Consider the following 27612-nt stretch of genomic DNA (forward strand, 5'->3'; position numbering starts at 1 on the left):
ATAAACCCGTCCAACAAAGTCTGCAACCCCCTCAGGGTTCAAGCTAGCAGTACTGCATCGTCCACGTACAGCAATACGGAAACCTGTCTAGTGCCTACCCTTGAGGTATCGGCCTGTAGGACTGTCAAGAATAAGTCGAGGCCATTAATATATAGTGTGAATAAAAAAGTAGCCAATATGCATCCTTGTCTAACTCCACTTGAACATTTAAAATAATCTGTTATGTTCCCTTCCTGAGTATATCTGACCACAAAGGTGGTGCTAAAATGTAATGTCATTAAGATATTAATTATTGCCGGGTCGACCCCAAGTTCTCCGCGAAGTTTCCAAAGTTTACTACGGTTCACCCGGTCGAAAGCCAAGGTGAGATCCATAAAGCCCAGATACAGTACTCCAGGTTTTGCTATTGTATATTTCGCCATTAAAAGGTAGAGATTAAGGCACTGATCTGTAGTGGATTTGCCTACACGGAACCAATATTGCACATCTGAAATGATACGGTTGGTGTCTGCCCAGGTGGAGAGCCTATTTAGTAACACCGGCCAAGGACTTTCACAGGGGCATCAATGAGAGATATAGGGCGGGAGCACTGAGGATTGTCCCTTTCTCCCTTCTTATAAATTGGGACAATGGTGGCGGTAGACCAAAATGTAGGCATTACTGTTGTGACTGCTGCATTTAGGACCCTAACAAGAAGAGTTGCCCATACCTCTATGTTGTTACAATAGAGATCAGGGGATCAGGGTCTGGAAGACACCGCCAGCCATATGAACCCTTTTCCGCCCCAGCCGCAAGGCGACCGGGGCGGTGAAAGTGGCGGACGGTGTTTCTGTCCGCCGCGGTCCCCCTGCCATTGTAATATGGCGGGGGGAAATTGGTGGCGGACGGGCACAGATGGCGGACTGATCCGTCCGCCATCCTAATCGGCCCCTAAGTTGGGACATAAGTGACAATTAAAATCTCCCACCAGAATTAGTTGCGCCAGTAACTCACCTCCCCCGTATTTGCTCAAGGCACCTTCTTAATTCTACAAGGCTAGATGGCCCCCGATGCTACCCTCTTGAGTTATAAAAATTAATTAAAGTGAACAAATACAATTTACTCAATAATGTAAAACCTTGTACAACTTTAGAATCCCATATCAAGACTTCATTGTGCCCTGAATCCTGAGACCTATGACAATTATTAAACCACCCCTTCCTCTGCCTGTTCTAGAGCCCTCTGCCGGGCAAAAAAAAGTTTTGTAACCCTCAAGAAAAAAAGTCTTTTCGGTCTCCCAAGTTTCCTGAATACAGATTATATGAAAATGTTTGATGGATTGGAGCCACCTCTCATCAGTGAATTTTGCGGCTAGTCCTGCCACACTCCATGAGATAATATTTAGATTAACCCCCTAACCTGGGTCTGAATGGATAGAGGGACAATAGAAGCCATCCCTGGGCTACCAGACCCCAGGATACTCAGGCGTTTGTGACCAGGGCGTATATTTTCTCCGGGAGTTATCACACTATTGTCAGGCCTCTTAACAGATATGTGACTGGCTTCACTTATGCCCTTAGACTCTTGCCGTCAATCTAAATCATTGAGGTCCCGTAGTGGCACAAAATGATTAACTGAAGTTGGAAATCCCCCACAAGGGGGGAAGGTCTCCTCCTGAAATGCAGAATGGTCAATAGATGTAGGATTGTAAACGGATCTGTAAAAGAAACCCAATAGGAGCGGCCTAATACCAGATTCACAAGAAAAAGATTGGGAGGTGTGGGATAAAATCCTTTGGGCGATTGGGAGGTGTGGAATAAAATCCATCGGGCGGGAAAACCAGCCATTTTTACTTATGTTTTCATCTGTAACTTCTTGTCACAATGGTCAATTTACAAAAGCAATACAAAGATACATCAGCTAGACTATTCCGGTTGCAGGGATATATAGGGGTTATAGGTTCTCCATGAACCTGATGTACCAAAAACCAGTAGCTGAACTTCACCGTACAAAGGTTTTCATTGTGTACTGAGTATAGCACAATTATAAAGAGTGAAAAAAGCAAACCTATTTCTGAAATGTACACCAGATAGTGAGTTGAGGAGCAGTGGTTATTTGTACATCTGTGAATTTGTGGGTAACTATACTAGCACGTGATTTCTTTATTACACACTGGCTTTCATTTGGAAGGTACAAATGCAAAGAAATCCTGTTGGTAATAACAAATGTCCCCCCGTCTGCCGATAAAAATGGTATCTCACTTGAGTGGGTGGGCCTAGCCCCGGTGACATGGACACGTCACTTTTACACTGGAAACTTATCCTTTTTTTGCAATTTGGTTAACTGTGGATTTTGGGCCCTAGCTCAGCTGGCATCTAGGAAAACCTACCAAACATGCACATTTCTGAAAACTAGACACCCAGCACCAACGGCCAACAGATGCACTGGAGATTGCGGGCATCAGCCATTGGCTGATACCTGTACCAAAAGGGATAATTGTCAATTTCTAATACTTTTAGGGCTGAGTTAGTCAAAATAAGTTCTAGTTAAGGAACATAATCATATACGAAAAAGCTGAATTTCAATCTATGTACCCTCCTGTTTTTAAGAATGCGGTACTCTAGCAAACAAGGCTTGCTTCTAAAGAACAAAGTGAGAACCCTATCCTTGAGCCACACACACTTCTGTTATGTGTGGCAAGGCTTTGGATAATAATAAAGCATGTTGCATGCAAGACAGGCCTGATTGTATATAAACATGACTGCACATAATACTAAGGAGTGCATGTAATAGGCACAGGGGCCTGAAAAATAAACTATTTTTTTAAAATGGCAATGCTAACACTCTGTGCCTATTTCCCCGTATTTTCTGTTTAAGAACCCCATGTTCCTGACACCATTCAAATTACCTGGACTGAAAAGGAAAACTCCCCACTTCTTTGGTGCCTATGTTGTAACCACAGCTGCAAGAGAGATAACTTTGTGGAGTTCTATCTTAGAGGGAAGGATAGAGAGGAAGCATTACCTTTTTGAATCTTATACAAAGAGCCATTGTTTGCCCATTTCTGTAGCTAAAAGGAGCTGCGCATGAGAGAACTGTCCTCGCTCCTTAAGGCACCATTAGTGATAACGCTATAAAAGGTTCTGTGCAGGGGAAAGGTGAGACACTTGAACCAGTTGCTATACTGAGATGTGAAGGACTGAATTTCTACAGCTTAAAGGGTATGGGGAAACAATACATGGCTTGGCATAAATATGGCTTATTAATCTGATCTAGCCATACCTTTTGATGGTTTTTAGTATTTCGAAGAATTAGGTAGGAAATAGCCTTGCAGGATAGGGATAGTTGATGAAATATGATCAATCATGAGGCTAGTAAAGTGCGACTTCTCATCCATAAGGGTCTCAAGGTGGTGGTGGGAGGGGGCGGGGGGGGGTGAGCTGCTGGTCTGTTGAAAGCACTGTGATTCAGTCAAAGAGCCAGGTTTTGAGGTCGTTCCTGAATTGAGACAGTGATTGCCGGAGGTGGAGAGGCAGGGTGTTACAGGCCTTTGCTGCAAGGTAGGAGAAGGATCTTCCACCAGCTGTGGTCTTGCGGATATGTGGGACAGTAGGCAGGGCCAGGTTATCTAACAATCTCCCTGATTAAGGTGCTGAGTCGAGTTATTATCATTATGAATCTTATAATTCGTAAACAAATACTGCTTATTTAATAACCATATATTTGTAAACACTATTGATTGTGTGTGCGTACTGATTTGGGATACAAGGGAGGGGGTCTTCTCATAATTCCCGGCACATGAGAGATTCTTCAACAGGTTGTCTATATTCTAAAATTCCCTGTCTAACGGAGCATAACTCAGAAGAGAGGGGTGAGAGACGCCTGCCAGATCCTATGTTCTCCGAAAAAGACACAATCCCTTTTGGGACTAATGGGAATTCACCACGTGTGCCCCCCAATAATAATGGGGTGAATACAACACTTCCTAGCCTTACAATGTAACCAAACGTGATAGAACAATTGAGAAAACAGACCAGAGGCTGCTATTTTTTGCAATAGTTCTTAAATATATCAAAACTAAAATATTTAAATGAGATACCGAACTTCAAACACAGAGGAAGACAATAAAGAGCTTAACAATGCACTAATTGCTATTTTACATGCCATAATCCTGATAACACAGACATATGTCTACTTTACAGTCCGTGGCTGTATGCCCATCGACCAGAATAGGGTAGCGTCAGGTTTCTGCTTTGATACATGTGAAGTACGTATACAAGCCTTTATGCCCCAGGCAACGAAAGCCACCTTTGCCAGGGTTGGATTTTTAGCAAACAGAAGTTTGCTATGGAGTTTTTCGGCTCATTTATAGAATGGGGAAGTGAAACCACTGGTTTTGCAGTCTTAAAAATTTAGCTGAGTGAGAATGCCCTTCATGACAAGGAACTTGTTGGCAGCCAAGGCCTGTTCACTGCAAAATCTGCAGTCTGATCTACCAACCTGAAAGAAAACATTTGGCAACTCAAATCACAACCAGAAATGATTATATACACCATCAAGAGTATCACCCCAGACACCTGCCCTTTTTCCGAGCAGATTTCTTTCGTAAATAATTATTCAAACAATCATTGGCAGGGTACAGCTGACGTGAAGAAAAAATATCTGCAATGGGCCACTTGTCATGTAAGACACCCTCATCTACTCCTAATATTTAGCCAACACCACTTTGCATGCTGTGCGTTATGAGTCCATGCTTATAATGTAAAAGTTGAGGGTGCAAGCCCCAATATATAATATGCATTTGTTTCTATGCACAGAGCTTTTGCAAGTACACGAGACACGCAGGATGCCAGCTTACCAATGCAGCAGTCCATACTCACAAGCTCCTATTATTTCAATAATGACCTGGTAATACTGGCTCTAGCTTTCTGGAGCCATTGCACCCCAAATCTAGAACCTAGGCTAACAGAGCACTCATGTTGTGTCAGGTTAAATGTGTGTCGTTCACTCAGCCCTCTGTGTTTGCTTTTCCTACTCTAAATGCCTGAACAGAATGCAAAACAAAAACCAAGACTATAAGTGGTACTCACCACCTGAAAGGGACACTTTGGGTTTTCTGGACTTATTCTTCTACAATACAATTTTTATGTCCAGCACGTGTATTACAGATTGCTGCATATACAGGAATACATTTGTTTCTGTCATGTAGTCCAAGATTGAAACTGTTATGTGTGAGTAAAAAATGGAATAGCATTTTATAAAACGAGCATTCATGAAGCCAGGAGGTATGGCTTTTATATATAGCATTAATTCTTGCCCACAAACACAGTCTTGACCCAAACGTTGACATAGGCCATGTATTCATGCAGATATGCAGAAGCAGGACTATACCTGGATATCCTTGCACCACAGGCACATCATTTGCACCTGCCCACTCTCAGACTAACAAACAGACACCTCCACACAGCGGCCTAGAGGTACCCACGCACATACACAAGTAGTCATATGCCCCAGTGGTCCTAATCATTAATAACCATTCATGGCCCAAGGCAGTAACAGTAATAAATGACCTTCAATGGGCCCAGACATTAAGGAGTCTCAATGGCCCATTCAGTATCAAACATTAGTGGCCCCAGAAAGTAATGAGCCTCAGTGGCCCCTGGCAATAAATTTCAATGGCCTCAGCCAATAAGACACACATTGCCATAGGTAGTAAGAAATCACCAGTGGCCCCAGGCAGTATTGAAGCTCAATGGCCTCAAGCACCAACGAGCCTCCATTGCCGAAGGCAGCAAAGATCACAAATGGTCTCAAGCGGCAATGACCCCAGGCCATGATGGGCCCTCTAATAGACAAAAGAAAGCACAGAAGGAAGCGGCCACTTGCTGGACTGCAACAGGGCACATTTGTGTTAGCGTGGGCCACTGCTGGTTGTGCTGCATGGACTTGGGAATATGTGAGGCCGTAGCATTGTACACTTCTATGGATGTGAGGCACCTCTTTTCAATTAAACACAATAGCTGAACAAGGCATGCACTTACTCTGTGACTTCACAAGTTAGCGCATGAACTATAGACAACAGAGCTCAGAAATAGTGGCAGCTGACCCATGCTTATGAGGTCTGCTATCTGCAGCACATTCACTAGCTCATACAGTTAGTGAATTAGTGTATGCACATCAAACCGCACCATGTAGGTGAACACTGGTGCGAAACCTTCCTTTTCCTCCTGTACTCGGATGCTTAATGAAATATTGATACATCCCCAGGGCTGCAGCTTTCCTTGACGCTCACTCCACTGTGCCCTGGTGAGCTGGTAAATATGTGACTGGCACGCCAAAAAAATGGTTTGGGGCTGACTTTTTGACCTGTCTATGGAGGTTGTAAAAACTTCCATGAATGGCACAAGCCCCATTTCGCCAAACCTTAAAGTCTGCCTCATCTCTCTGTCTGTAAAAGTGAAACAGCTGTACATTTGAATTTGGGTGTGAATTAGAAGAATACGTTATTTACCTTTGATAATGCTCTTTTTTGAGGTATGCCGTATATAATCGCGGATTCCTGACCATAGAATATCTCCCAGGTGTCTGACTGGTTACAGAGAGTTTTTTTCATAGCAGTGCTGTAGGTGGTGTCCGCACTACCATCAGCTCTGAGTGGGGAAGGGGATGGGGCCTGCCACTGGAAAAATTACAGTAGACCAGTCACCACTGAAGATCTTGAGCTGCTTCCTCAGAGTCCAGGATGGTGCTGGAAAGGGAATCTTGATTCTGGGCCCACTGGAACTTCAAGTTCTATCGGAGAGCGTGCATGCACCATCTGGCATAGTTGGCAAGGAGAATAGACGAGTCTAAGAGGCCAAGAAACCTCAGAATCACACGTTTTTTTTTTTTGTTTTTTTTTTTAAAAACCTTTTTTTGCAAGAGACAAATAGAAACAAAGATGTGCCTACAACCCTCTGGGCGGGCCGGTGCAGCATCTCAAAACAACGTTAAGGTACACAGCTCATCAGCCGACAACCAGGGGTCCGGCAGCCATGGTGCATGACATCGATCAATCACAAAATGACAGGATATAAAGAGGTTTCATTTTTTAAAACAACTAAACAAACGAAGAAGAAAAAGACAAGGCTATGCCCGAGTTGTTACGTCCGTTTCATAAGATGCAGGGCGAGTCAGACCTAAAACAATAGGGAAAGACAGGAGAATCTTCAGAGGATAAAAAAAAAAGGTAGGGGGGGAGAGGGGGGACCCTGCGCCAGTGGTCTAACAAAAATACAGCACGGGAAAGAGCCGAAACACACAGCTAAGGGGAACAAGGAGTATCAGGGGGATCATTGAAAGGGGGGTCGCAGACATCCCCACGGAACGAGTTCCATTGGCCCCATATCCTACCCCATTTTTTGGGCCTGCCACGGGAGACATACACAATCTTTTCCTTGAACATGCACCAGTCCATACTATCTTCCCACCCGGAGACTGATGGAGCCCTCTGAGATCCCCACAATTGTGCGATGTCCCTCTTTGCAACCATGTTCCCCAGCGTCACCCATTGAGTCTGAGCAACATTACAATCAGTCGGCTCCCATACATTCAAAAGACAACGCCGGGCTTCAGGCAGCAACTGAACATGCGTAACTTCACTCATCACCGCATACACTCCATTCCAAAAAGATACAACCTCCGGACACTCCCATATATTATGGAGGAAGGTAGCAAGCATACCACAGCCCCGCCGACACAATCCATCCTCTGAAAAACCCATATGCATCAGTCTGGGACCCGTGACATAGACCCGGTGTAGAATTTTCAGCTGAACGAGTCGCAGACGCGCCGGAATCGCAACCTCCTTAGGAGAGGATATCGCGGCCTGCCAATCCTCATCATCCAGCTCCAGTCCGTCATCAGTCCAGAAAGTACGCAGATGAAGAAGCAAATCCGACCGAGTATTAATAAGCTTCTTATATATAAGAGAGATAGTGCTGTCCGGCACATGTCCGTCCAGCACCCTGTCTTCCAGGGGGGAGTTCTCCGGGATGGCAGCCGGAAAAACCGACCCAATGGCATGACGAACCTGAAGGTACCGGAAAAACTCCGAATCAGTCAAACCATATTCCTGTTGCAATTCAGCAAAGGACTTAACCCTGTCCTGAACCCAGAGGTCATCCAACTTACTGATCCCGATGAGGTCCCATCTATCAAACCCTTTTGAGGTCCACAACTCACCCAGCCTCTCCGCGGCAAATAGAGGGGTCGCTCTGGTCAGCCTATCTGTCCATCCGGTAGCCGCGGTCGCGCTGCCCCATACCCGCACCGCCACTCCAGTGGGTCCCGTCAAGTTCTTCCTAGCACCCCGAGAATAGAACGCCCTGTAATAATTTCCCCCGGGCAAGAGCCACCGGTCCATTTCATAAGCAGGATTCGGAACTGGACCATACATAGCATGATTCACAGCACTCAGCTGAGATGCCCAATAATACCGTCGTATATCAGGTAACGCAATGCCCCCATCGTACCAGGGTAACGTGAGCTTAGCCAACGCAATACGAGGCCGGCCAGCCCATACCAGCTTCCTTTGGAGGCCCTCAATTTCGCGGAAATAGCTAGCCGGCACTAGATCAAGTGTATTTTGCACAGCATATAAGAACCTGGGAAGAGACATCATTTTAAACAGGGCCGCCCGTCCCAGGGGGGATAAGGGCAGAGTACACCAAGCCTCGACGTCCGACCGAAGTCGGGCGAGTGGAGGCAACAGATTCCGATCATAGCGCAACACAGGGTCAAGTGAAATATAAATACCCAAATACTTAAAACCCTCGGTGCTGACCGGGATCGGGCACACTCGGGGCAAAGAGAGAGGGTCACCGGTAAGCGGGAAAATACAGGATTTGGACCAATTGATAACCAACCCGGAGTTACGTCCAAAGGAACGCAGGACATCAAAGAGGACTCCCAATGACTTACGGGGGGACGTCAAATACAACAAAATGTCGTCGGCATATAATGAAACACGGTCTTCAAAATCAGGGGACCACCGAATACCCTTCAAGGAGGGTTCCCACCGGAGCCAGGCGGCCAGCGGCTCGAGCGTGAGGGCGAACAACAGCGGTGACAAAGGACATCCCTGCCTCGTGCCTCGCCCAAGAGTGAAGGGCCTTGAAGCTCTACCATTTACCACCACCTGCGCCAACGGTTGCACATACAGGAGTTTAACCCATGCAATAAATTTCGGGCCAAAACCAAACTTGGCGAGAGTAGCCCACAAATATGGCCACTCAACCGTATCAAAAGCCATCGAAGCATCAAGAGAAACCAAGATGGTCGGCTCACCAAGAGATCCCGCCCTCGCTATGACGCCATGCAGTCGACGGAGATTGAGTGCAGTATTACGCTGGGGGATAAAACCGGACTGATCAGGGTGAACCAGTCCGCTAATCACCGTGGCTAGTCGGTTTGCCAGTAGTTTCGCCAATATCTTGGGTTCCGCGTTCAAAAGCGAAATCGGGCGATACGAGGAACAGCACTCACGGGGTTTGCCGTCTTTATGAATGACCACAATAGAGGCCAGCCTCTGGTCTCTAGGAAGACAGCCGAGGTCACGCGACGCCGCAAACATACGCAGCAGATACGGCGCCATTTTATCCGGGCATAGCTTATACAGCTCGACCGGTATGCCGTTAGGGCCCGAAGCCTTTCCTGAACGAAGAGAGCGAATAGCGAGCGCGACCTCATCGATGGAGAAATCAGCCTCCATTAAAACCCCGTCTGATTCCGCGAGACTGGGCAGCTCAAGATCACGAAGTAGCAAGCGCGAGTCCTCCTCCGGCAAGCCCGAAACCGGCGCATACACAACCCGAAAGTGCTGGGCAAACACCTCAACTATCTCAACCGGGTCCACGACTCGCACTCCATCAACTCTCTCAACCACAGGCACCACACGATTCAGTCTGTCTCGCTTATCCAGCCATGCGATCAACTTCCCCGCTTTGTCACCCACGTCGTACAGACGCCCCTGTTGCATACGAGTAGTAACCAAGGCTCTGTAATCAGATTGCTTAAGAGCCAAAACATGCAGCGTCTCAGGCGTAACCTCAGCTTCCAACCGCTCCTCCACCACAGTAATCTCAGACTCCAATCTCACCACCTCTTCTTGTGTGCGCCGCTTCTTGTCAGCAATTAGGGATAAAGTCTGACCACGGATAACAGTTTTATAGGCCTCCCATAAGGAGACTGGGGAAGACACCGATCCCTCATTTTCTTTTTTTTTTTTTTTTTCCAAAACCTTTATTGCACTTTGCATAGTACACAGTGTAATGCCTACAACCCTGCGGGCCGGCCGCTAATACGAGCTCATTAGACATAACATAGCTTCGTATAGTGTCCCAAAAACCAACATTTCCTACAATCGTCCAATAAAGCATTCTGCAAAGTAAAAGTGCATTTGCGATAGCATTGTGAACAGTCGAGATGGTTTTGATGGTACGATCCCTCATTTTCAGCAAAATAAAAATTCATGCATTTGACCACCTCTGCTCTGATCTTAGGGTCCTGAAAATGCCATGGATTTATCGGGGCAATTCGGCCCCCATTCCCCAAACAGATATCAAAGTGGAGCCATATCGGGGAGTGGTCTGAGATCCCTCTAGCCAAGTGTTTAATTTCACGCACAGAGAGCAACTGCACCACCGGCATGAGGAAATAGTCAATTCTCGAGAGACTGCCATGAGCCCCCGAGTGGAAAGTGTACTGAAGCCGGCCAGGGTGCAGCTGCCTCCAGCAGTCGGCCAAACCAAAGGCATCCAAGAATTTCCCCAACCATAACTGCGAGGCAGGGAGGAGCCTGGGGGGGCTACAATCACTCTCTCCATTCGCCACAGAGTTAAAGTCCCCACCCAACACCAGTAAGCCATCGGGAAAACCAAGGACAACCTCACCCAAGTCGGTGAATGTGGTAGATTGCAGCCCAGGCGGGACATAAATAGACAGTATGGAAATCAATTTCCCCTCCCATCTCCCCGTAATGCCAGCATAGCGGCCCCTGTCATCCAGCACCGTGCTATCTATCTCCAGGGGAAGGGAATTCCTGACCAGGATACCAACCCCTCTTGATCCCGAAGTAAAGCCGGAATGTGCCACCAAACGATAGCCTCTTCTGTCCAATGCATGACATGTATTGCCCACCAAATGGGTCTCCTGAAGCAAGACCACATCTGGGGTGTGTCTCTTCAAATATTGTAGCACAATCCCACGTTTTATCCTGTCCCCAAGACCGTTAACATTCCAGCTCAACACCCTGAGTCCCCTACCCCCCATCCCGGAAGAAGACCGACCGCCCCTCCCATCCCGAAACAGACACATGAAAGCAATTGTAAAGCAAAGCACAGCCTCGAAACCAACAAAGAGAAAAGAACCCCACCACCACCCCCAAGGAACCCATCAAATCCAAACCCCCCTCCCTGCACCCCTGCGGTAGACCTAATAGCCACCCCAACTTGCAGTGTGCCTGTCGCCCCATTGAACTAACCTACAAAAAGAGAAAAAAAGTCCCCAGAGGAGGAAGATCCCCGAACCCCCCCCCCCACCCCCGGGCATTCACACAATGCTTGAAACAAAGTCTCTAAGCCACTGCAGCGGATGATGGCTCGCCGATGTAGACTCACTGCTCCTGGCCCTCCACGCCTCCCTCAGCGCCTCTCGAGTCCTCTGGGCCCTCATGATGCGTCGACAAAGTGTCTAACCAGTTACTAACCACCTCAGGGCGGTCAAAGAAGAATGCACGATCAGCATGTTCGATTCTCAGGCGGGCCGGGAAGAGCATAGCATATTTCAGTCCCAGGTCCCTGAGTCGTCTTTTCACACCCGTAAAGCCCATCCTCTGTTTCTGAACTGCCTGAGTAAAGTCAGGGTAAAAACTAATTGAAACGTTCTCAAATTTAGTGGGCCCATTGGTGCGCGAAGCTTGCAGGATAGCGTCCCTATCACGAAAGTTGAAAAGTCTAGCAATTATGGGCCGCGGAGCGGCTCCCGACTTTGGCTTGCCACCCGGAACACGGTGGGCGCGCTCCACAGCGAAGAATTTACTGAGGCCTTTCGGCACCAGATGCTTCAACACGAGGTCCTCCACCTGGATATCAACAGGCATGTCGGCAGAAGTCTCCGGGACACCCACAATGCGGACGTTATTGCGCCTGGCCCGGCCCTCGAAATCTTCCAACCGATTGGCAAACAGGTCACAAGTAGTCCTAAGATGGCGGACCGTGGTCTGAAGGTCCGAGACATCCGTGGTCAAACTAGCAGTCTTGAGATCGAGAGATTTGACACGCTCATCCGTTTTCCCAAGGTCCGCTCTGATGAGGGTGACATCAATCGCCACCGTATCAATCTTAGCCGCTAGTGTTTCATATTGCTGACCCATGGCGGATTGGACACTCGCAATAGCGCCCATAACGTCCTTCAACGTTGGCTCCTCGTCATCAGGAGCACCATCCCCAGCTTCTTCCAGGGCACCACTCAATCCGCCCGGGGAGCCCCGTGGTCGAGTAAATCGATCAATGGTCTGAGATTAGGTGACCCCCCCTCGGGACGAGCCTCTATTGCCGCGCCTCTCAACGACTGTTCTGCCCGTCATGTCGTGGAAGGAGCTCCAACGGGAATTGTAGAATCAAGGCAAAGCGAACTCCGTCGTGGCAGGCTCTGAACTGCGAGTGGATAAGGGCGCAGCATAAACAGCAGGCTGGCAGCGATAGCAGAATCGGAACTCGGATCTGGAAGTGAGCGTTCACAACAAAGAGAAGAAACGAAACCGAAAGTATACCAGGGGCAGCGGGCGTGGCTTATCCGCCGTTGTTGTTCGATTGCCACCTGGGTACCTCGGGGACTCAAGCCCCCGGCTGGCATACGATATAGGCCTCAAAGTTCAAAGCGCAGCAGGTCCAGTATCCGACGGCCAAATCGATTTCTGAAAAGAACGCTGGCATCAGCAGGGCTTCAATAAAGAGCACCCATCGTCAAAATCAGGATCTTGCACAGGATAGTCGCGGGAGGCGGAAGGGGTATCGGGAGCCCTTAGCTCACGCGTCCATCTTGGAATCGCGCGAAGCTCCTCCCCCCTCAGAATCACACTTAACATAATACAGGAACAAACTTGAAACATCAGGTTGATAGCCACAATGTTTCGACTCAATGTTGTGGATGAAAAGCCCTGAACTCCTGTAGGAGGCTGGCTTGGTATATGGTGCTCACTTATGTAAGTTTAGCACCCTGCACTTATCCAGACAACCCTTATGGTGGTTTTAGTGGTCTTAGACAACCTTAGAAAGCTCTCTAAGTGGTAGCTGTGGAGAGCAGACTTCAGGCTTAGTCCAGAAGGAGTATAAAGCAACTTGTTTTATCAGTACTTAATCTTATGGTATAGGTTAAGTGAAAAAACCACACAGTGTAGTTATAATAATAGGTAATTATTATTAACACTCAGTAACACAAACTACCCGGAGATATAAACACTATACACACAGCACATTGTCAGTAGAATACGTAAGTAGCACAAATACACAGTGGTCTGTAGAGTGAGACCAAATCATATACTAAAATAGTGAACCAGGACTTTAGCCAAGAATGGACCCAGAAGACGTAGAAGAGATGAGTATCGCAGAACACCACGGAGGTCGTGTGCAGAGTGGGGACACGACAACGTGCTAGATGTAAGTCAATAGGTAAGTCAGGTTGCAGATTTACAGACAATGGACAGTTCCCAATGGACCCTGAAGAAGCCCCTTGGAAAATGGAAGGTTGGAGAGTCACCCCAGGATACCTACACCAGAGAATCAGAGTGCATAGGTGCGAAGGGTCGTCGGAAACTGCCATAGACCACAATGAACAACTTTAGAAAAGATGCTGCTGGCGAAGGTGCAAGTGTCCGGTGGAACCTAAATGTGGATTCAAGATGAGAAGTACCTGCAAGCAGAGGGGACAGAGTCTATGCCACTCAGGAGTGACCAGGAGGCATGGAAAGCGAATGCCAGGGATGCAGGAGAGTTGATGGTGCACTTCGAGTTGCAGCTGGACGGAGAATGCAACGCTGAAGAAGACCAGGAACCGTTCACAAGCTTTCCCATGTCGGATGTCAAGAGGCAAGGGATCAGTGTCCGGCAGGGGCACCAACAAGCCTTGGCAGTGGCAAACAATGAAGTTGTACAAAAAGGTGCAGTGTCGAAACCAGTAAGGTTCAAGTGACTCACCATGAGCAGGTAAGTCAGAGCAGAAAAGCAGGGGAGCCCACTGGAGCCAAAGAAGACTTTCAAGAGGACCCCAGGCCGAAAGCACAGGAGTCACAAGAGGACCTCGACCAGCTCACCAAAGGATGCATCCCCATGGTGCAAAGGGATGCGAAGCAGGTGAAGATCTTGGCTGCAGGAGATGCTAGAGGCTGGAGTTTCTTGGAGCCCGAAGATCTCTGGAGGAGAGCGTCAACAAGCCTTGGCACTGGCAACTCGGTACATAGGGATACTGCTCCAGGGGTTCTAACAAGGGATACTGGCTTCCAACTTGCTAGAAAGACAGTGTAGGCCTCAAGGGAGTTTTAGAACCACCGCCTGTTTAGCTGAAACTTTCGGAGTCCATAGGAACTCAGGAAGAGCAGACCGGTCAGCTTCATTTCGGTGCCTGCAGATGCAGGGGAGTGACTCCTTCACTCCAAGGGAGATTCCCTTCAGGTGTCTTGGATGTCCACAGGCCTTGTGAAGAACCTGTATGGAGCACAGGCACAGACGTTGTAGCGACTTTCAGGACAAAGAGACCAGGAGCAACTTGAGTCTTTCCAGTTGCAGTCTCCGTTTCCAAAGCAAAGTCCAGCGAAGTGCAGGGTGCCCAGATGGTTGAAGTAGAAGTGGTTTCAGATCTGAATCATGTCCCATGAGGAATCTAGGGTCCCACCCACAGGTATGCCCTTAAGCACCCAAAGAAAAGGGTTGGGACAACTCAAGGGTCCCTCCCAGAGGAGGGGCTGGACAGTGGGGAGGATACTCTCATGTCCTTTGTCCAGTTTCGCGCCCTGAACTGGTTTCAGCTGGACTATGCAAGGAGGGCACCAAATGTGACTTTTAAAGCAGTCTAGTGGCACTGGCAAGCGCCCCCCCACCCTGACCCTATACACTTAGTCATGTCAGGGAAGTGGTCACACTGCCCTGAGACAGGAATCCTATTGCCCTGTCTTCCCCTGCTAGAGCCTGGCTCAGCAGCAGGAGGGCAGAATCGGGTCTCTTGTTGGCAGTAGCCATAGTTTGCTGTCCGGATCTAGAAGACTGGTACCGGGAGCACTGAGGTCCTCCCGGAGGACCTTTACAGTGATGGAAAGTGCAGTGAAATCAGATATAAGGAAACATATCTGTCGTAAGAGGAGCTAGCACCAGCTTACACAGGCTGCAATGGCAGGCCTGTAGTCACAATTTGAGTGGTCTCTCATGGGTGGCATAATACATGCTTCAGCCTGTGGGAGACCCCTTGTGTACCTATGCCCTGGCTACCTTAGTACCATATACTAGCGACTTACACGGGTACATCAGTAGCCAATCTAGAGTGTACCGAAGTACTCACTCTGTCCAATGTAAGGAAGAAGCACAGAGACTGGGGTCCTGATCAGCAGGATCCCAGTCAGACTAGTCAGTAAAACATGATGACACCAGCAAAAAGTGAGGGTGACCATGAAAGCAGATCTTACTTTGCTACAACTCCCTATGCAAGATTTCCCCAATAAATAAAAGCCTCTACAGAGTCCTTTAGGAGCCAAAAGGGTTCGGTCTTAAAACTAGCAAGCCGTTACACCTTGCACGACAGGTAACACCTGTCTCTGGGACTTCAGGATGGGTATATGAAAAAGTATGCCCTGCAAGTTCCTGGACATTATCCAGTTGGCAACCATACACCCTACAGCAGTATGGAGAAATGCTTTTCTGTAATGTGTTCTGGGGTAGGAGGGAAATTGGGTGGTGAAGAGAGAAAAGGCAGGGCATAGCCTTTTTAAACAATTTGCAAGACTTCTGTTGGGCATGATGGATTGTCAACCCAGGAAGAAGTGCTAGATCCTACCTTCCAATGATTGGACATGCGTCACTTAGAGAAAACTAAAGGTGTTTGTTGGTCATTGTAGTAGGTGAGGAGAATCTGGAATACTGGTACAATTGCAGGCCTGCACATTGCCTACCAGACCCGCATCTGCAACCTCAAAAGAACTGGGTTGTCAGCGCATTACTGAATGGAAATGCTGTCTCTGCCTTTATGCCAACCCACTGGAATAGCGCCTACATTTCTGTAACTGATGTGCTGTAGTTCTGCTGTCTTTAAAGCTTTCCAAACAGAGTCTGCCTTGTCTCTCAAAAGGTGAGACCCATCAAAGGGCATGTCCATATGTGAAATCAGTACGTTACCCGAGAACCCAAAGGACCTCCTATAGCTGTGTCCATGAACACTGGCACCAGCTGCCCTGCTCCAACAATCCGTGGTATCCAGACCGGTGAAGATAACATACTTAAGCGTGTCCGGTCCACCACGTATCTTCGTCCGGTCCACCACATATCATCTGGGAGAAAAGAGGCAAAGCCCCAAAGGGCATGTGTGTAGCCGCCTAACAAACAGACTTTGTTTATAGATCATAACGCCTGATTGGCAAAAAACAAAATATGTGTTTGCCAAAGGCATCAGTTCTCCTGTAATTCTCTATGCAGAGTAGTATTTGGAAATGAATTAGGATTAGCCTACTAGTAAAGGCCTATACAATTATGCTTTCTGAAGTAGTGTGCCTAATGAGAAAATCTCATCCTTCACCAGGTGTTCGTCCGTGACATATGGCCACCTGCCTGCTCACAGAAAATGATTTTGACCAGTAAGACAATTAAGAGTATCTGTGAGGGTGTCATTATATGGAAGTAAGGGATCAGATATTGCTAGCCCAGGCCGCTGGAAAGTCTGTCAAAACATGTGCATTAGTCTCCATGGATGGCAGTTGTAATTCTTAGCTGTCCTCTGAATCACAGTTGGAAATGAGGTACTCTTCTGCTCCTGTCCCAAGTGGTGAGTCAAACCCTTTCTCAGGAGAGCTTACAAGCCCACTGACTTTCTGTAAGTTAAGGTACAAGTCATCAGTATGATGAGGGGGGAACACATCATGCCCCTTACCATCTGCATCATCATCATCATCATCATCAATATCCTGAGATTTATCCTGCACTAGTATAGGACCAAAGACTAAAAGATAATTGATCCTCTGTTGATAGGTGGGACATGGTAAAGGGACAGAATTAGAGTTAGCGTGCAACAACGGATTAAGCCTTTTTTATCTCATAGCACAACATTGGTTGAGATTGGGCCAAAGGCAGCTTGTGATACAACATTTGTGTCGCGCATTGGATCAGCCCCTGGCAATGGTGGTGTTTGCACCAGAGTGGTGGTGGTGGTTGGATCCATTGTGAATATTGGGGTGGGAGTGGAAGATAGCTCTGGAGAAAGCCACGGGCAGTAACCCTACTGGAGGCCCCTGCAGTTCCAGTCTGAAGCCACACCAGAAGTAGCTGGAAGAGCACTCAAACTTTACAGGATGGTCTTTTTAAAGTCCTTGATCTGCTATGAGTTAGATGATGGCCCGGAAATTCAGGCCATGTCTGGACTAACTGAGCAACTGGTTCCCTTGCTGATGACCTCGATTGAATCTGCCTTACTTCTTGACACCCTTGCAAATTTTTGTTTGAAGTCAGAGTGGTGAGATGGGATTGAGTCCTGCTTCGCTTTAATACCCTTGCATTTGGACTTACACTTCAACTTGCCAGTGGACTTCAGACGAGAACTGAAATTGTCACAGGAGTGGCCCCAGGACTGGACCAAGTTTGGTTCCTAGACTTTGAGTGGTATCTACATGAAGGCAGTGACTTATTGTGTTCCGCAACCCACAAGTTCACCACCCAGTCCTGGATTGACTTTGGGTGCATCAGGGTGGTCTTATCATATGACTTAGCATTATGTCCTTAGCCCAGGCACCAGAGACACCTTGAGCAGGTTCGTGACCAGCATCTGCTTCTTGCAGTCACTGCATGACTTGAAACATGTTGCTTTCACTGTGGACACTGTCCTCTAGCACACTGAAAAGTTTGGAAGTCATTGCAAAATCAACATATTAGGGGGCAGAGCTGCAGCGCTGCAGATCTGCATCTGAATATGAGGAAAGAAAGGAAGTGACATGAGTGCACAGAGGTGGTGCTTCCAAGCTCTATCTCTTCCAGGACGGCATGGAACCAATGCTGGGGGATATTCTGAGGTGAGAAATCTATGGTTAAAAGTATCCTTGAGAAATACAATTTTGTTGACTATAACCCCACTACCACTACCACACCATATCTTGTTTGGTCCTTGATGGTCATCAAATATAGAAAAGCCCACATGCATAAATGTTAGCAGCATATTGATCAGACTTACAGGACAGAGCGAGACAGTCGTTGGAAATTACCATCTTTTGCATGGTATTTTTACTGAACCACTTTTTGTTGCCATTAGCACTCTGCGGACTCTAGTCCTGCTTAAAAGTGTTGAAATGTTTTTGCTCTCCCTTCCAAACACAGTAAAATTGGTATACACACAATTGGCACACTTTATTTATTTATAAGTCCCATGTCAATTATACTACATGTACCCAGGGCTTGTACATTAAATACTACAAATGAGCAGCAGCACTCATTGTACCACCCACTAAAGTAGCACTGTAAAACATGTCTCAGCCTGGTATTGCAGGCTGTAGTGTATTTTTAAACTGCTGTTTCGACGTAGTAAAATAAACATTTTGCCAGGTCCAACCCTTCCTTTTTAATACTTATATCATAATACTTATGTCACCCCAAAGGTAGGACCTAACGGATCATAGGGCAGGCTTCATGGTATTTAAGAAGTAGGAAATGTGTACTTAAGTTCTCCATCTTCTGGTATTAAAAAGCTCCCAAAGTCGTTTTTCACTGTAACAAGGCTACCTCTGCCATAGACGAACACTGGGAAACCTTATTGCACTTAAGTGATAACCAGTTTGGGAGCAAGTAAGAGAAATACTTCTTCTATTCATTTGAATTGTAATTAAAAATCCTCTTCAGTGGTAAAGTCGGATTTTAAACTACTATTCTGAAAATGCCACTTTTAGAAGGTTAAAAATTTGAGAATGCACGCCTCCCCTTCTTTATATTCACAAAACATAATTATGTTGTCACTTTTAGTGCGTGCGATACAGATTGCTTTGATCCGTCCCCTTCACAGCTCATACTGAAAGTATACCATAAGCCACTCTTCTTGTGTCCCATCTGTCGCACTGCGTCGTGGGTAAAACTTTTACCCATTTTTGTAACTCCTTAGAATATTTTTCAAACTTGTTTTTGCATAGGTGGGATCCCAGTGTGGTGGGTTATGGCAGCAAGGGTAAAAGTGAGGAATCTGGTTAGCTTTGTTGCACATTTTTTCAGCATGTTAAAGGTTGACAGTGAATAGCTAGCTGTATGTCTTTTATTCGTTGTGGAAATCCCTGAAGAAGAACCAGCACAGGTTCGAAATGCATTGGGTATCAAAAGATGAGCCGACTTTGATGTACGTTTCATTTCTGGGTTCCACGAGTTGCTGTGAAAAGCCTGGATTGGCATACAGTAGTTATTCGAAAAGGACAAGAATAAAGCCAGCGGTTGAAATGGTGCTGTCTCCCGAGTGATTTTATAAGCGTGTTTGACTGTCAAGATTCGGTATAAATTTTGGTTTCAATGGATGAACAAGTTTGAAAAATGTTCTAAGGAGTTATAAAAATGGGGAAAGGTTTTACCCACGACACAGTGCGACAGATGGGACATGAGAAGAGTGGCCTATGGTATACTTTCACTTTTAGAAGGTTGGCAATTTTCTTTCTATACCAAATGTGCTTTTCTGCTAGTGTCCAGGGTCACATGACTTAACAGCTCTCGTGTGGTGTGATGTGTATGCCTTCCAGACAGACAACAAAAGGGCCTTAGGAGTGGTGAAGGATGTTCCTCCTGAGCAGGATGGACACTGGGGGTTGTACTCAGCCCTTCCCAAGCTTTATAGGGTAGTCTGAGGGCTGAATCCACCCCTTCCTGACTTCTCAAGCTGCCTACCCTGTAACTAGCAAATGCAGCTCACATCTGGGCCTGCCTGCCCTTTGTTACCCTAGACATATTGGAGCCAAACCCAGGGTAAGGGGAAGAACTGACTAGAACCAGTTAAGGGTTAGACAAAGAGAATGACCCCCACACCCAGGCTGGCACTTTGTATAAGAACCTCTAAACCTGTCATCTGAACACTCCTGGACCAGTGAACATTCAGGAGAAAGAATGCCCTGCTGTTTGAAGAAGAAAGACTGGACCTGCTTTCCTTGAAGCCAGGGTCCCAGAAGCGACTCCAATGGTCAGTTGGCTGACTTCCTGTTTGAACAGCTTCCACAGACCTCCCCTGCAACTGCTTGGACCCTGCTGCTGGAGTCAGTTCTGACCCCCAAAGGCGACTTCCCAGGTCCTAGACCCTTGGCTGGTGTCAGAGTGTACTCCTCCAATCGACAAACTGAAGAACTGGACTTGAGGTGTAAATCCATCTGCATCTCTCTCGCCAATGCAAAGCTTAGTCTAAAACAATGTTGTGTGTGCTTCAACTGGGCTGCATTTGGGGGCTCTTTTAAGTTAAAGATTCCTCAGCCCATCCAGCTGTGATAGGCGCTACATGTCCTCTGGTCAATGGGGACTGGCACCTCGAAAATGAATACATCATATTGTTAGTAATACTACCTTCAAAAGCTTAGGGTGAACCTTTTCCTGCCATTGCTCTGTTCGAGTGTCATTCACATTTTTGTTCAGACTGCAGAGCCGGGTACGGTGCTGTCTATGCCCATTCCAGACATTGACTTGTTAGTCAAACTGGTTTTGCCTTGCATGACAGTTTGAGTGATTGCTTTCTGTCACCTTGCGGTCTGCTTTGGAAACTGAAAAGATAGCCATTGAAGGGGGAAAGAGTGCAACTTAATCTCTGAACTTGTACTTTATCCCCACCCTCATTTTGCACGCATTGTTGCCTCGGAGGGCCACCGCGGCTCCTGCTCCACCTCGCCCTCCTTGTTACTGTGGATCACATGAGTCTTGGCCCTACACTGCCTGACTGCTCATTTCCTTTCAATGCTGAGTAACTTACACCCATCTTGTATGGTATTGTTTATCAAAAAGTGTGTCAATGGATAACCTTTTGAGTTTTTGATTCTGTAGTACCTTACTTCTACCACCTCCATCAGCATCACCACAGTTACCATTTCCATCACCCCAACACTAATGATATCACCATAAACACTGCTAATACCATCGGTACTACCACCAGCACTATTAATGCCATCACTACTAGCACATCCACCACATTGTGTGTACGTGTAAAGGGTGAGATGGAAATGTGTGTAAGAGACGTGTGTTGCTATCAGTAATAAAAAAAGGACAGCCCTATTGGCTTTGGCAGTGCTTGCTTACTGTGTGCTGTAAGGCCAGCCAATCCTGGTTATACTGCTGCAAATTGTCTCCCAGTATCTGACATCCTGCCAAACTTCCTAGCTGACCACTTTCTTTTCTGCGCTTCCCGAATGATGAATTTTTACCCACTGACCCAAGCACCCTCCCGTTTCCTTTCTAATACATACCGAAGAGAGATAACACAAACAGGATACAAAATGCTGCGAGATGGAACACAAATATCAGGTACCAAAGAAGCACCTGTAAAATATAAATGAGTATTTACCTCTACCCATTTTGGAAGTCAGATAACTAAAATATGCCCAAATGCCTATGCTTTCCCCACAATTTTAACATTGCCCAAGTTAGGATGCCATGTGGAATTATTTTCAGTATCCAAATCATCAATGTTTTCATTCGAATCCAACTAATATTTTCACATTGCCATTCAAGCCCATTCTGACCGCTGTCTCTTTTTGAATCCCCGCTGACTGCTGTGTTCTTGCAGAATCCCACTTTGGAGTGAGTGTTTCTTGACCTTATTAAAACTGTTCCTACTTTTTAGATTCTCCCTTACAATGACTGAATGTTTCTTGTCTACTTAGCTGGGGGTCTCCGTATTGCTAGTTACCAGTGACCAGGCCTCTGTATTTCTGATACCCCTTACCACTGCTTCAGTTTCCTCTCTTCCCTGGTAGCTGGCCTTGCATTCCCAAATTCCCAATGGAAGCCACCTCTAGGTGTCCTAATCCTCTCGGGCCACTGCCGATTCCAGTCAACCTGACTGGAGTATGCTCATTGATGGTGATACGGCCTTGCCTCTTTTTGTTTCTAATGTCCCTCTCTCGTACCGCACGAGTCCCTGGCAGCTGAATTTGCATTCACAATTTTCCCATGGCAGCAGTCTGTGGATTTCTGATCCCACCCTGACCACTGTTTGTTTTACGATTTCGCTTGACCAGTCTGGTTGTTTTCTGATACTGCTTGACTGTTTCTGTGATTTCAGCCCGGCTGATCTCTCTCTCTCTCTCTCTCTTTGTGTTACAGGTACTCTGACGCTCTCCGGAGTCTGCTTGTACATTAGATATTCAAGGGCAGCGTTCACTGAGACGGTCAGCATGTTCAGCCTTCAGCGCTTCGACAACGTGCACATAAGCTTTGGCTGGTCTATGGCCCTGGCTTGGCTCTCCCTCACTGCAGAGGTGCTTACCGCCTCCCTCCTCCTTCTCTCAGCTAGGATGGTTGGGTACCAAAACACAGGGAGCTCTGCAGCCATCTGACCAATCAGATCGTCCACCTCACCAGAAATATGTCATCCAAGACACCACTCGCTGTGATCCGACAAATGAGAAGGGCTCTTCGTGGGTCGGAATTTATCAACCAGAACTCTGAACAGCTCAGCAGCCAGTCAGTGAATCCCAGCAACTATTCCTAACTAGTGACCCTTCACCAAGGAGCACAGCCAATGAGGAGAGTGGCTTATCTTGGCTTGGAATCTTAACACTTTAGGATGAACCAAGCTCTGCTCTCAAATGACCAGAGGAACCACTTTCCAACTAGAAACCCACTACCCCAGCATAGGATTTACAGGGATTACTGACTTCATTGTGTTTGTCGTGTGTAGGGTCTGGATTGTAGTTTATTGGACCGCTCTGCAACAAATGTACTCAAGATCTGGCATGAAGGCTGCAGGCCCCCACATATGTGCTGTGCTCACGGTCCAGGAGGCAGATTTTTGGGCCTGTCTGCAAGCACCTGATTAGAGTCTGGGGTGCACGCTACTTGACCTTTCTTCATATGCGATAATGTAGGTCAGTGGGCCCCAAACCATGTGCTATGCTGAATGATCTGGGATGCAGATTACCCAAGCTCTCTGCATTCAATGCTCATGGTCTGTGAAGCAGGTTTTCAACCAGTCTAGATTATATAGATTTAGGCCCTTATATGAAACATCGACTTATTGTCTGGGTTTTATGTTTCTGGACCTATGGAGATTCCTTTGGCATGGTGAAGTATGTCTGTTTATGTTTATATATTTCTTTGTTCACACATTGAGTTTGTTTATGTCCACGGATTGTGTCCAGTGGCAGGTTGTATAAGAGGCACACATGGCTTAACTACGTGTGCCTCTACCACTCAGCCCAAACAACAAATGCGTCTTAACTATGCATACCTTTATCACGCATGCCTTTACCACCCATTTTCACTGAAAAGGCATGAATGGTAGGGGAGTATGCATGGTTAAGATAGCCAATACCCTAACCCCCATGCCTATGCCCTAAAATTCTATCCCCCTACCTCGCCCCACTCCCCCGCCCTGAGGCCTAAAAACTGCCCTGCCCATAAAACTACCCCTTCCCCTCCCCAGAGGCCTAAAACCCTGCCCCTACCATAAACTACCCCGACCCCAGCCCCCTAGCCCTGAGCCCTAAAACTTACCCCTGTACTGTCAATAAAACAACCCCAACCCCTTCCACTGCCATGAGGCCTAAAACCCTGCCCCAATTAAAACTACCCTGACCCCTCCGTCCTGAGCCCTAAAACCACCTCCACTCCTAACCCCCCAAATCCAGCTCTTAAAACTACCCCTCCTTCAACCCTAAAACCCTGCTCCCTTCCTAAAAATACCCGACCCACCCACCCTGAGCCCTAAAAACGACTCCCTACCCATAAAAACAACCCTCCCCCACTTACCTGTCTGCATCCGGAGCTTCCTGTTTAGACGCTTCCTCTTCTTCTCCCCGCCCATCCTGAACACTATACGGCTATCTGTCTTAACCACACATATGCGTGGTTAAGGCAGATGTGTGGTTCAGGCAAGCGTGGATGTGCTTGCATTGGAATGGCACGCGTAGATCTGTCACGCGTTGTTCTGCCCATTTCCCCCAGAGGCATAATGCATGAAAAGCAGCAACAACAAATTCTCTCCGACTATATGTTTCCCAGTGGCTCTTGAGAAAGCCCCACTCCATTTTTGTGTGATATTTCTACATAAAATATTGCTGAACGAATAAAATGTAATAGGTTTTACATTACATTTTGGATTGCCATAACTTTGTAGTACAGAGTTTAATGCTTCTCCTATAAACAGGGAGTGTAACAAATTATAACAACCAATATAAAGCAAAGGAAATGATCTTCTCCACTCTAACAACTATGCTATGGTGTGAATTCATAGTGTGAATTTGCCAGGCCCCTTTCTTGCACCCTGGAATATACATTGACCTATGAAGTCACTCCCCGTTTGACCCACAGATTCAAGTCTAAAGTAGCAGTGGAGCGGTTCTTACTTTCTCACCATGTAGGGATGGGCAACTTGAATTTTTTCCATACTGCTAACAGCAATAGTGTGTCAATGAAACTAAAAACCAAGTACCGATCATCAGGGTGCCCATCATTCACACAGAAATGAGTCAACTCAGTGACTCTGACGTTCGTTTGATCTGCACTGCCTCCATTTGCCCTGATAGGCATTTTGGTCAGGAGCGGTTGATGTCATTTCCTTTCACATTGTACGTCACTACTTTACTAGTTCAATATTTTGGTTATACTCTATTCCGTCGGTTAATTAGTACTTTTGGGATCACACCGTACTACATCAATTCTTCCACTTGGAGAAACAATATATAAAGCCACGGAGTGCCCTAGGAAGAATAACAAAATCTGGGGACTTTGGTGGGATCACTCCCCACAACGTGTGGCTTGAGTCATTGCAGTTTGAATCCTGCTAGGCGAAATACATTGTTTTCATAACCCATCTATTATAGTGACAATATAATGCACCCTGCTATTGTAACTGAATGTTATGACATTTGGTGCTACATGTTTAAAAGGGGAAAAAAAGTACCTTTAAAAATACAGAATCCACCTCTGGCTAACCCATGATCTACACGTTCTTTCACTCTGGTGCAAGACTCCCTCCTACCTGGCCTTCCTACAATGGGGTTCACTTATTTTGAAGTGCATTAGAATTATTATTTAAGTGCTTGGAGCATGGAGCATGTAGGCTATAACTGAATCTCCGCCTCCTTCAGTCTTGGTCAGGCATAACATTTCGTAGTGCAAGGACCTCTGTAAGAGTGGGTTTCTTTCTAACCTCAAAGCCTCTGCAGCGATCTAAGGCTTTACATCTCCTCAGAACAAATAATTCAGTGTAGCTTTCTGCTTCTCCGTAAATCTTTACTAGCGCCCTAGACTTCCTGTGGCCTACTTTTACTCAGTGTACTGTTGTAATCTGCATATATTTACAGTTTTCCCCTCATTTATTCGGGAGTGTGTTTTAATGACAAGTACACGTGTGCCAACATTGTGAAAGTATATGTTTCATTACAACGTGAAAATTCAGCTTGTTTGCATGTATTCATGGTTTATTTGAGCATTGTTTGAATTACACTTATAGTTATTGTTTTTGAACAATGAACAAGGTTTCATAGAACTTTATATCTTGATTTCTTGGTATTGTTTGTAAACAAAAGCAATATTTCACAGAATGTAAGCGGGTGAAAGGTTAGATGGTCTTCATTATTGTTTGTATTGAACATGTTTAACAACATACATATAATATAGAGTGGAACAAGGTGTATTTCTTTTAGACAGAGGTGAACTTCGCTCCTGTTATTCGATGCGAGGGGTTGAATAGAAATACCTTTCTAGCTGGAAGCTGTAGAGAAAGCACATCAAGTCCTCCGTGCAGTCTGGCTATCTGTCAGTCTTGAGGACATTGTCACTGAAACATGAGCACAAGTCAAGAGCACTAGATGCTGTTTCTTTATTGATCACTGTTCCCATTGTTCAAAAGGGATAAAGGTGTGAACCATCTATGAAACTCGAATAGGCCCACTGAGTGCAGAGTTTAGCTCAGTTATCTAAGGTAAAGGAGGGGAAGAAGTATGCACAATATTCTTACTGTATTTTCTGTTGTTCTGCCTGCTTGTAAATATAATTGTCGCCATTATGCTTATTTAAACACAATCTTGAAAATATATTCCTAGCTTCCTAATGTTTTGTGTGCGTCACTATCCATGATGAAAGAGGGTTGGCATTTCATTAACTATTCATGGGAAGTTTCATAGGACTGAGTGTTACCAAATATGCATCTCCCTCCTGTAATGCTAATGCTCCGTAGACTGGAGGGGGTTCCAGACCACTGAATTCTCTGTCTTTTGTTGGCACACTTACTAAGTCTGTGGTGCCAGAGGGTCTAGAGAATTCTTCCTAGCTGTGTTCTGGAAGTCCCAGAAAATGTGTCATTGGTCCTCAATTCTTAGGGCCCATCTTCGAGTAGTCTTGGGTGACACATGAAAGATTTTTCCAATTATTACTAATAGCAGAGAAATTCGATGTAGTACTGCTTTCGTCCCTCAGTTCAGACAAGTACTTCCTGTAAGCTGTGAATTTGTCAGGTTCTTGACTAATAAAAGGTGAGTTCCTCCCGTCAATTCCAGTTTTGGATTTCATGTTTTTAAATCTTTTTAAAATGGAACAGCAACCTATTCTGATAGGTGTACATTTTAAGGAGTGATACAACATCTCTTGGCTAGAGGTGCTCCCAATTCTGGGGGTGGAGTAACTTTGTTGTAAATGCTGCATACCCTATTAAAATATTTTTATCCTGGCTGGAGCTTGATGCCTTAGATTCCAATACAGGGAACACTCACACATACAGAACTGTAGTAATACCTGCTAATTATAAATACCATAATGACTTAGAAGTCATGTTAGGAAATAAAAAAAGATCAGATGTAGTTTGGCGGTAAAAGGAGTCCCTTGAGTAATAGAGGGGCTACCTGTCCCATAATAGCTGGGTATATAATGTATCCTGACACAGTAAATCTGCAAACTCCATATTTACGACATCTATTAAATCGGCTAGTGAGCATTTATAGGTGGCTTCGGCAGTTTGTTTTACAATCGACTGCCAGAGGAGCATGTGTTCCCGGTCCTGCACAGGCAATGCTATCATTAGCAAAACAACCACAAAACAAAATCAGACTCTATACTGGATCATTAGTAAAACAATTCAGGTAGAAGAGTTCTGTTCCAGGATAAGCATATGATGTTAGCTATGTGTGTTTCACTTAGTATACTACCACCCATAGAAGAGTGTACTACATGGGGAACAATCTTTGCA

At 46.2% G+C, this 27612-nt stretch overlaps 1 long non-coding RNA gene across 1 annotated transcript in view; it reads left to right on the forward strand.

Moving 5' to 3' along the window:
* The window catches only part of LOC144769709 (uncharacterized), a 44555-nt gene extending 18074 nt beyond the window's left edge, over positions 1–26481 (forward strand). Inside the window, exon 2 of the long non-coding RNA XR_013598741.1 lies at positions 22530–26481. This is a non-coding gene — a long non-coding RNA (uncharacterized LOC144769709). The remainder of the gene's footprint in view (positions 1–22529) is intronic.
* Positions 26482–27612: the final 1131 nt, after the last annotated feature.

The sequence above is a fragment of the Lissotriton helveticus genome, chromosome 7, assembly GCF_964261635.1.
Source record: "Lissotriton helveticus chromosome 7, aLisHel1.1, whole genome shotgun sequence".
Classification (NCBI taxonomy): domain Eukaryota; kingdom Metazoa; phylum Chordata; class Amphibia; order Caudata; family Salamandridae; genus Lissotriton; species Lissotriton helveticus.